Source organism: Apium graveolens, chromosome 4, assembly GCF_009905375.1.
Source record: "Apium graveolens cultivar Ventura chromosome 4, ASM990537v1, whole genome shotgun sequence".
Classification (NCBI taxonomy): domain Eukaryota; kingdom Viridiplantae; phylum Streptophyta; class Magnoliopsida; order Apiales; family Apiaceae; genus Apium; species Apium graveolens.
The window spans coordinates 303836155-303849075 of NC_133650.1; positions in this window are offsets into that span (position 1 = coordinate 303836155).

Below are 12921 nucleotides of genomic sequence, written 5' to 3' on the forward strand. Positions count from 1 at the left end.
GCACAAACCAAGATTTTACAACCTGATAATGTACACATTACACAATACATGTTACATCTTTCTTTTGTTACATGTGCCAAATTTTTCAGCACATCAACCAATGTCTTGGTACTTGCGGACTACAACCCTGGTACTTGCGGACTACAACTTGCTACTCATTCAAACTTAACCGCTAAAACTTTTACGTTGTCTGCCCAAATTGAGCATTATGATCAATTTTGTCGTCGAGGGGATTGTTAACCATATTATCAGTATTTTTTTTCTCCAAGTCAATCTGATAGGACGAAAGCAACTTCCTCTGTGAGTAGAAGATGCATCAGTTAGTACTAGTAATGATTAAAATCAATAGAGCCCCTAGTATTAGCTACACTTTACAGCCTGCATTACATAATACTGATCATATGAATTTAAAATCAATTATTTTGGTTTCTTTCCCATTACACAAGAAACAAAATATGAAAGCATATTGTTTGTGTGATCGGCAGAAACCGGCAAACTTGATTGTGTAGGGGAAGACAACAAGAAATAAAGGCATGTTGTGTGTTTGTTTGATAAGCAAAAACCAGCAAACTTGAATGACCAAGGCAAGACACCGAATATGCCATCCTGACTCGATGCTTCTCAAATTTTAGTGGTGCGCAGCAGCTTTTCAAAATGCAATTTTTTATGAGAGACCAATCATCTTCGAAAAACTTATAAGATGGCTTGCGGGTGAAAGAGAATTTACATGATCCTCAAACTTGAGGCTGGTCAAATTAATTGAGAGGTTTCTCATCAACAGTAACACCTGGACATGATCAACACAAAAGAGAGTCAAAGGGGTTCCAAGACCATGTAGGATTGTCAAACGGATAATTCGGATACGGATCCGCATCCGCAATCATCGGATTCGAATACGGATAATATCCGTTTTATTTTGGATACAGATAATATCCGTTTTTTCTCGGATACGAATGCAGATATTTCAGACGAATATCGGATTTTTTGAATTTTGTTGTTGCCCCTACCGTTTTGACGATGATTATAGAACATTTTCTACGATTAGATACAAATAATATATTTATATATGTATAAAGTATATGTACAATTATATAAAATTTGTATAAACGTATTATTTAATACATTTACACACACTATAAACTAAAAACATAAATTTTAAATTATATATAATTATATATTTATATAATTTAAATATCATATATGTATTTAGTTTCATATTCGAATATCCCGAATTCGGATACGGATAATATCCGTTTTTTCTCGGATACGGATAATATCCGCTTTTTTCTCGAATACGGATGCGGATTTTTCGGACGAATATAGGATTTTTCGAATTTTTTTAACTACCCTACATGTAGCTAGAAGTAGGGCCGCAAATAAACAGAACGTTCGTGAACAAAATTCAGGATCGGCTCATTTAAATCAACTCGGTTCGGTTCGTATTTTTTAACGAGCCGATTTTGAGCATGAAAATTCGCTCGAATAATTAAATGAGCTGAGCCGAACATTTTGTCTGTTCGGCTCGGACTCGGCTCGTTTAGCTCGGGATCGGTTCGAGATCGGCTCGAACTCGGTAACTCGACTCGGCTCGGATAACATTTATATATATATTAAAAATAATAATTTATCATTAATTACAGAAAATATTTTGAAATTAAAATTTTAAACTTTTACATTAAAATTTTAAATTTTGTAGAAAGTGTCTTTTTTTTGAGTTGAATTGTAAAAAAGAAAACAAAGATACACATCAAGAGCGCAAGTAATATAAGAGAAAAGAAAGCCAAGAGGGAGTAGCTGAAGAAAACCAATAGGGATGCTAAGAAATAGTGAAATATTGTGATAAATGAACTGGAGCATCAATAAGATAATGGGTTATTTATCAAAGTTCATTCTAACAAAAATATAATTAAAATATGTCTATTGTTTTAAACTGGGAGTAAAAAAATAATGAATAAATTACGGTGGTAGCATTTTACACCGATTTTTAAAAAAGTGGTTAAAATTTTAAATTCTCAAAATAGTGACCGAATTTTCCTTCCGCTTTTCAAAAATATAACTCCCATTAACTCATGTAAGTCTTCACCGTTAAATTATATATTTAAAGTGTAAATTACAAAATGATAGTTGTTCTTCACACTTTTTTCAAAATAGTCATCAAACTTTTATAGATTATTGAAATCCTTTTTTGCCTTTTACAAGATTGGTTTCGTCAAATTATTGTCCGCACTCACATCTTTATTGTCATAAAAAATATATAATATGATATTGCAAAACAAATTGATACAAACACAACTCAAATAATTGTTAGCTTTTTCGCTTCTTCTAACTAATTCAAGTGCCCGACTTCCATATTTTTTCAACCTCCTCACATGAGAACACGAATAAAAAATTTAATAAAAATATAAAGAAGAGCGGTCGTCCACCCATTGAGAAAACTTAAAACCAACAAATGATATTGATTTGTTAATTGACACCTAGTCTTAGGATCAATATAGGAGAACTTTTTAAAACTCTTAAGAGACCGACAATAGTTACTATTTTGAAAATAAGTGTACCGTTATTATGTAATTTATGGTGTATATATATTAGTTAACGGCGAACACTTAACGGCAGTTGAAATTAGCCAATTTTTTGAAAGGCAGACATAAAAATTGGCCATATTTTTTGAGAATTTAAAATTTTGACCATTAGTTGAAAATCAGATCAACACTCTGTAATTTTCTCAAAAATAATTCATCTCTAACTTCAAAATAAAAAGTTTAACTTATCTGTAAATCAAAATCATATAAACTGCCTCTAAAAATCTTCTCATTTTACTTTATTCTATTATCATATATCAAGTTTGTTAACAGAAGAAACCGAGAAAGAATCTTTGTTTTATTATATGTACTTATTTCTGGATCTCATTAAAAAAAGTAATTGAGCAACATATTGGACAAACTAAACAAATTTAGAACAATATTTGATAATCTTGCCTTATAAAAATTAATGTTCGAACTATACAGAATAAACGAATAGTTCGTTAATACTGTATATTTCTTGAAAAGAGGTTGTTTTTAGTCCAACTACAACTGTTTGTCATAAATAATTCTACATTAGTAAAATAAAATTTAAAAGTGAAATATTATTATAATATATAGTATAAATACCTAGTATAAAATTATATAAATGCTTCCTTTTACGAACCCACAAGAGCTTCATGAACTAGCTAGAATTCCAATTAAATCCCAGGGGAACGACTTACACCTGAGCTAACAATTTTTTATACGACACGATAAAACGACACGAAAACGACACGATATAAATGAATATGTGTTCAGCTTTTTGGTACACGAACACGAAAGTACACGAAATGAAAGAACACGAAATCTAAACGCATACGGATATGTGTTTACCCTTGGATACACGACACGACAAGAAAGTACACGAAATAATAAATTTATTAATAAATTTTTAATATTTATATATACATTTATATAAATATACATATTACTTTAATATTATATGTATATATACATAAAATTCACATATATTTATAAAAAAATATCCAAAAATATACTGTTATATATAAATATATATATATATATTTAATATATATATATATGTAAAATTATGTCCAATTATATAATATTTTATATATTATTTATTTATTTATTTTTATACACGAAATATACACGAAACGAACACGAAACGATAAGTGACGGATATGTGTTTACTCTTAAGTACACGAATGCTAAACTGATCGGATATGTGTTTGCCCTTCACTACACGAAACACAAAAGTATATGACACGAAAGTATACGAACGACACGAATTGCCAGCTGTAAGGACCCCCTCAAACTTCAAGTTTCACCGACATCTTTCCTCTCGTTGGGCCATCAAGCTAAATTTGGACCGATTTCGATCCAAATTTACCTAAAAATGATCTATTATTAGGTTCTAATTTAAGTCGGTGAATAATACAAGTCTGAATTTAGGCTGATATTATTCATCAATCTAAATCATTTTATTAATAAAGTATTATATTATAGTATAGATTAATCATGTAATTTGTAACTTTCGTTTTTTATTTTCAAAATAGAAAATTCACCAAACATATTATCAAATCATAAGTAACTTATACGTAAAATTATCCAAACCTAAAAAATTTATAATTACCATATTTAAATTACTTATATAATAACTTTTAATTTTAAATCATAAATTACATTTTTTTTAAATGACGAACATGTCCCGAATCCGAGTGGAACGGCTTGCACATCTGATTCAATAATGGAGTAGCGAACCAGAACTTTACGTACAAACTCAATTATTTATCAAAGGGTCCATTCGAAACGACGTTAAATCACACATGCAGAAAAAGACAACGAGTCTTAACGCGTTAAACCCACTCAAACTTCAATTTGCACCAACATCTTTTCTCCACTTACACTTTACACTTTATATATACATTTTACATTAAGACGCGTACAGTGAAAATACTCCCACTCGTTTGTTTACACTTTGTCATTTTCAATTATTTATATTTCAAAAATAGTAAAATTTTTATAATTTTTAAAATAACTGCATTCACCACTATCAGTCCCACTACATTAGTCACATTTTTAACTTTACTCCACACCGTGTTCAACCCAAATTTAAACATTTGAGAGGTTAAAAATAATAGTAAGTATAAATTATAATGGGGTTGTTCGTATCTAATTTCAATTCATTTCTTATTTAAATTTAAAATACTCCCTCTATTTTTTATTATATGACATTTGACTTTTGTGCACACTTCTAACTGCTTTGACCTCATATATAGAATAATAACTTTTAAATTTTCTTTTTTAAAATAAAAATATATAACTAAAACTTTAATTTACAAAAACAAATTTAAAAAATATATTATTTTATCTATGCGGTCAAAAGAACTTATAATTATGTGCAACAAAGACAAACGACATATAAAAAAAAATAGAGGGAATAATTGTAACTTTTGAATGAGGTTTATAAATTTAGAAACGTGGTAGAAATGCAATTTTCTTGTAGGCAGGCGCATAGCTAGCTAGGTGGAGCAGGGGTTTCTTCCCCTCAACTTTTAAGTGTCTTTTTATTTTACATTATAGTAGCTTAAATTTCGGGTACTCGTTAATATTTAAATTTTTTATTTATCCCGTCGTATTATAATTTTAAAATTATTTATATAAATATATAATAATAAAAATTTTATAAAAAAGTAATAAAATAAAATGTGATCATAGTTTAGTAGGAAAATTATAATATATCTAGTAGTTTAATAATTTAGTAATTCAGCGGATATATAACAATATTTTTTTATCCCATCATATTATAATATTATTATATATATATAATAAATATAAATTTATAATTAAAATTATACGATAACTTGTGGTTGTAATTTAGTATGATAAGTAGACTATGTCTAGTAGTTTAACAATTCAGTAGTTTAGCCGATATATAACTACTATTTTTTTTATTTTTTAATAATATGATAAATTTTGGTCGTATTTTAGTAAGATATGTAGACTATACTTAGTAGTTTAATAATTTAATTGTTTACCATATATATAACACTATTTATTTATTATTTTTATAATCAAAATTAGGAAATAACCGTTGAACCAAATTATACCCCATTCCGATTATTATAATTTAGTATAGATATAGTATAGATATATATACAATTTAAAGTTTTTATATTTGTCCCAAAAAAGTAATAATTTTGACTCTACTTAACATTTTGACCGGCTTAAATTTTATTGTTAACCCTACTTAATTATATAACTTGTAAAGGGTACATGAGCAAGGACCCCTCAAACTTCAATTTACACCGACATCTCTTATCTATTTACACTTTATACGCTTTACATTCTGACGCGCACAGACAAAAATATCAATTATTTTAAAAATTATTAAGTATAAATGTTGTTCAATATCTCTAATTTCAATTCTTTTCTTATTTCTTGTTTCAAAATTTAAAACAATTTTAATTTTAAATAAGGAGGATCTAGTTAGAAATGTGTGGAGCATGATTACAAATTTCAGAATCAAAACTACTCGATTGAGTTATCGATTTATGATTTATAAGATATTTTTTAAAAATTCAAATAATTTATCTGTAAATTAACATAACAGTTAAATGCTTTTAATTAATTTATCGGCAACTTTTAAAAAATCAGCCAATTTTTTCGACAAAATGTATAAAAAATGAACGGCAGGTTTTCATGGTTTCTTTTGAAAAACACTGTACTCCCACCGTTCCAGTATATATGTACCTTATCAAAAAAAAATGCCCCAAATTAGTTATGCATCTTTTTTTTAATATAAGTTTAGGGTACTTTTTCAAAACTATCTATATACTCATTATTTCCCAGATTTAACTTTTTAAAGCTTAGCTCAATTCTCATTTTTTTGTCGTAGAGAACCCGCAGCCGCTACCCTTCAGGTGCGCACTGGATAAATCCTACGGCTCACGCAATAGCCTGCAAATCACGTGAACTAAGATAAATCGCATTTAATTAACAAGCTCTGTCTCAGAAGACATAATCATAAATTTTCTCCCGTATGATTCGAACATGTGACCAAGAGAATAGTTAGCTACTCTTTAACCAACTGAGCCAACTATTGGGGGCTCACTACATTAAATAAAGATATTTGATGAAAAACCTCATCCAACTAATATTTTCTTTATTATATACAATTTTTTTAAAAGAAATAGAGGGAGTAGTATTTTTTTTCGGGAACAATGTACTTGTTTCTCACCTGTCCCCTTACTATGTACATTGCATGTAAAAGAAGGTAAAGGCGCAATAATTTGTTTACGATGTATGTTAATAGTTCCTTTATTAGGTGAAACTAGGGACTTTTGTCCGCGCTACGCAAGTTTGTTATCTGACAATTTATTAAACGTAAATTGCTATATAGATGAAAAAATGGTATATCGTATTCCAAGATGATGAACTCTTAATTATATTAATGTACAAATAAAACTACATAAAGATGCACCAAAAAACATAAATCGGCACTTTCAAACAAAAATACAGGAACCTATTGTTTGATTAAAATCTCACATCAATACCAGGATTATATTCGCCACAAAGATTTCAGCGTTAAGGAATTGACGATTATAAGAAGTGAACTTAGTAACAATCTAAATGCTTTGTTAATTAATATAACACGGACATTACCTCAATTATGATGCATAACAGTTATAGTTAGTGGCCAAAAATGTTCATCTGGGAGAGTCATTACTTTTTGTTATACCCTTTATACTAAACACAATATGATGTTCATTGACATTTTTGGAAATGCTTGACAATGCTTAAAAAGTCTAATAGTGCATAATGCTAATGCTTAAAATGTCCAATGATGACAAACAGAGTGTTGATGATGAATTTGAGGATTACCAAAGGGCTACTATTATATATGAAGTGGACTAATGAAAAGATACAACATGAAGGATTAACTATCATGAATTAGTGCTTAGCAAAATGAATTTTCAATCTTAAGATTTTAACAAATATACAAAAAACGGGGATTCATATGGTGCATCAAAATTCAATCGACAGTATCTTATCGTTAGATTGAAGATTAGTTGTTTCATGAACCTTTCTTTGGAACATGAGGCCTAATAAGATTACTAACTACATACTAAAGGAATGATTGCTATGAAGTATATCATGCAAAGATGTATGTGACAGTATTAAATTAGAAATCAATAAGATTACTAATTAAAATTTTACACACTATACACTGTACTATAATATGTAGTTAGTCTGCGTAATATTCTAAAGGTAAAGATATAAGGAATAGTGAGACATTATACGACCTGAATTCTAGTAGGTTACTTTTGTCAGTTTTGGCAATAATTGTGCTACTAAGAAAGATTAAGGTGATTTTAAAATTGAAATGCTTGTTTGCTAACTACTTCACTTATCATATATGATTAATAACAAAAAGTAATAACACATATAATTTGAAATGCAATCAGTTGAGCTACATTGTTCCATGTACAGGCATTGAAAATTCATACAATATGTTTAAAATACAGAAATCCATAACATGTCCTTGGTCTGAAACTTTAAAACACATGCAATGTAGGAGAATATCTAGCATGCTTAATCAGTGAAACTACTTAGGAGAATCTTGTACAGAATGAGTTGAGTAGCACAATGCTCACACTTAGTGTTCCACAAATGAGATATATTCAAGGTTTTGCTGTATACTTCACCCTCAACACGAAAGTCAGGCTCAACAGTCCTATCGCAGAGTGATAGCCATAATTCTTTTCCATAAGGATGACTTTCTAACTGGTACATTGGGTCTAAATTTTGTGCATTTGGGAAAAACTTGTATACATGCAGAAGATAGTCTTTGTCTGTAATGTAAGCATACATCTCTTCAAACAACCTAAAAATTTCTATCAACTTCGACCTCATGTTAGTTTAATTGAGAAATTCAAATAATTTCTAGCAAGTCTGACTTCTTTCAAGGCCTCTAAATATAGATTTAAATAAAATATAGCCGAACAAAGATGGGAAATGATTGCCTGATATATGAGCCAACACTGCGAGATGGTGATCAGCGTTTTGCTTCAGAAATAGATTCCGAGCTGATTTGTAGAACATCGCTTGATCAACATTGTTACGACTGCAAAAGCTTTGAAACCATGGAAACGATCACGTGTAACCTCGAATGGATTCTGATGAAACTGATACAGTTCCTCCCAATCCATTTTATCCAACACTTCTTTGATTCTGAGTGAGGTTTGCCTATTTATCCAAGCCATTAACAGTCTTGCAAAACTGTTGAAATCATCTACCTGGATAATAATGTAAGAAAAGATCAAACTGATAATGTTTGATTGAAGATTTTCTATTGTTTTGGTTATTCTAAAAAATGACAGTTGTATGAAATAGATAATATGATGGAGTAAGAACACTGTGAAGAAGTGTCTAGATGAGATAATGAAAATGTTGTGTTAAATTATTATAATTATACTTAATAAACTTATCATCAAATTGAATCCATGCATGTGTAACAGTGAGGCCAAATAGACTCTTCACCTTCTATAGTTATGTTTTTAAGTAAAAGATCTTATATTTAGATTTTGCAGTTGATGATGTAAGAATGCTCATGATACTTTATTCTGTAATACGTGTCATAATAATTACACATTAATACATTAGTCTTTTGCATTACACTATTTTTCTTGGGAGATGCAATATATAAAATGCTTTAACTCTAATGTCCCCACAAAAGTCATGCCGTGTTTAACAATACATGTTTATTTAATTGTACAAACAGTTAAATCTCAATATTAATATAATTTATAACTTTTGAAAAATGAGTTTATTATATCTAACTTCAGTCAATATAAAATTAAGTAATATTGGTTTAATATCATATATGTTAGCAAAAAATATGTTAGGAAAAAATATAAAGTCTGTCATACATCGATAACATTTTCTTTTAATTAATATTAGTAACAAATTATCCCTTTAATATAATTCTAAGCAATAATATCAAGTAATGATAACTGATCTTCTATATTTATAAATTTTATCAATATTTTATATTTAATGTAAAATACATTTGATCGAAAATGATCATAGTTTATCCATGGTGAATTTAATTAGAATATAGTAAGGTCATACAATATTTAAAAGTAATTAATGCATTAAAAACTTAAAATTTATACCATCTTTAATTTATACATTAACAATTTATTATTTGTTTTCTAAAATTGTAACTTTAAATTTATATATAAATTCATAAATATAATTTAGAAGTAATCAGGGTGGAATTTAAGATAGAACAATAACATACGTTTATAACTACACATTATATTTTTTAAGAAAAATATAAGAATTATATTTTAATTTTAAAAAAATTATAAATAGAATGCTTTGATATTGAATTTATATCCACGTTGAAAAACGTAAAAATCTTGTTATCTAAGTGGTTTATGGTTGGGCTACATCTGATATATCGTTGAAACATAAAAGTAACTTTAAAATCTAATTGCTTTACAATTAGATAATAAATAATATCGTGTTGAAGCAGAGAAGAAACCGTCAAACATTCTATACGCTTACCAAGTTGATTGATTATGCAAATACACAATATCAACAAATTTCATCGATGGAGGTATGTCACTTTTTTACCGAGAAAGAAGTTATTCGGTTATGTAATTATTTAGATTGAGCCTATACAACTTTCTTGCAGATGATACATGATTATGTTAAGTTTATTGTACTTTGTAACTACTCATTCTTCATTTTCATATTTAATTTGTAATCACATTTAATATGCACGTTTGTCATATAATCTTTCGTATATTCAATGTCAATCAATGTTTCTGAAATCATTGCTATGAATTAGTTGTATTAATCTAATTAGCCGTCCAATTTAGGTTATGAGTTTAGATTTTGAAATTAGGCTTTGCAAAAGTTATATAATAACTTTTGCCTGATGATACATACTTTTGCCTGATTGCAAGGCAAAATTATATAATAAGTTGAGTTACACCATCTTGTTTTTGGTTCAGAAAGGACAATTGAAGAAACTGATATGGAGCAACTTCAAGACGTAATAAGATTAATACCTCTTAACACAATTATTGTACTTAATTTTAATTCTTAATAGATGTATGCCTTACTGTTTAATTATGTGCTAATTATCTTTTTTACATTTAATTCTCAATAGATGGAAGTAGAGAGGCCAAAGACGATACGGTTTATTCTTTTCATCGATTCACACATACGTGACAAACATAAATTGGTAAAACAATGATATGTTTCATTGATTAGTTATAGTATATAATTTCACTTTAGCAAATTCATCTATATTGATTCTTTCCTACAGATTATACCAGAATCAATAAGTTCAAAAATAGCAAAAGATATTTCGTGTAATGCAGAAATAAGGCTACCCATCGGTCGCAAAATAAAGGAAAATTTTGATAATAATACAAACACTATTACTCATCTTTCACCTCTATTTCAAGAACTAAAGAGAACTGGAGGGAGAATTATTATTGTTTTATATCAAGGTTCTAGTAATTTTTGGGTTCATATATTATGTGAAGAAGGTTCAGAAGTTGATTATGTTATCCCAAAAAATTAGTTAGTGGGCAATTTATGCAATCAAGGTATATATGATAATTAAGTTCATGGTTACAAAAGGAATTTTGATATTTTTATCCACTCGCATATCTATCATAATATGTATTCGTGCTATAAATGGTTTGTATAGATAAAAAAGATGCAAGCAGCCGGAAATTTCTTTCATTAGTTACACCTTACGCAATTTTTGATGGAGAATTTATAAGTTTCTTCACATGATGCACTAAGGTTTCTAAATATATGCATTTATTCATTCATAATTTATGTATATATTCTATAGTTTTTGATATGGTTCAAATTATTTACTATATCAATAATTTATACAGGAAATTACATTCAATTTCTATACGCGTTTTGAATTTAGCATACCGCCAGTAGTTTCGTGTTCATTTAAGAATGAAAAGCGTTTTAGAGGATACTACTCAAGTGTGAAGGGAATGTTATTTGGTTTGCGAGAACTTAACGAAGAAGACATTCTACTTTTCACATATTTGGGTAGTGGTGAGCTTGCGATTAATGTTTTTGACAATGCAAAGATAGAGAAAGAAGTCGAGGAGGGTGCAATTATTAGAGGTAAGATGTTAATTGTATATCGTAAATTGAATTTAGATGATGGAATGATAATATATACAATAGGGCATGCATGTATGAAACCTCAAATGTATACTATGTCTTATATGCAGAGATTAAAGACGAAGATAACATCCACAATGTTGCAAATGCGGCAAACGTGAATGTTGCTGAACAACATATTATTGTTCAAATAAACGAACCAATGCCCAACGTTGTTCAATTCAGTAGAGTTATGAGAAGATCCCATGTGTACAACTCAGGTCATGTAGTGGTACGACTCTCTTGAATGAACAATAATTTAAATCTACTAACTTTGCAATAGTAAATATCTAATATTACTTTGTAATGTAGTATATTCTAGAAATATTCATCCTGAAGTACATAAATGGGCTGCTGGAGAACAGATGGTTTTAAGGACGCAAAATGGAGATTTTCTTGTGGGACTCTCAATTGAAAAAGAAAAAGAAAGATGCTCTGCAGGCAGGAACAGGGTTGCAGAGGACAACCATTTGACGGAGGATCGATCCATAGTTTTTACAATGCTGTCTAACGAAGGGAATAGGGTTGTTTTCCAAGTTGAATGACATTAGCAAGCTAGAATTTCTGTTTACACATTCACATCCTTGTAAAATTATGAAATATATCTTTTTTCTTTTCGTCGGCTAAACTATGATATGCACCTTATTATATCCTCATAGCTTAGGATATGGATGATAATGGGGATAATGGTATGGTGTAATGTTATATGAAATTGTGCTTTCTATGTCATAGTCTTTTAATTACTATTGTTAATCCACAATATCAATACATAGGGCTTGTAACATGTATATGTACAAAACCTTAAATTCAACTGTTGACATTTTTTACACTTTTAATAAGCCAGTTTTCTTATGACAAAAAATGATTATCACTTCTTCAAATATAGAAATTAACTTACAAATAAATTTTTTTTAGACTTGTAATATGACAACACAAATTGAAACTAATTAAGGAACTGTTGGAAAAATAAACTAAATATATTCTGAGGAAAATACAAATTAGAATTGAAAGAAAAAACATTCATTGTTTTCAATAAAAAACTAATAACATTATTTATTAGGTCTTCAAGCCTCTGCCATTTCTTGAATATCGCGGTCACTAGAAGTTTCATATGTAGAATTTGGTCGTTGAAATTTAGCATAAAAAAACACCATCATGAATCCTATAACATCAAAAAGCT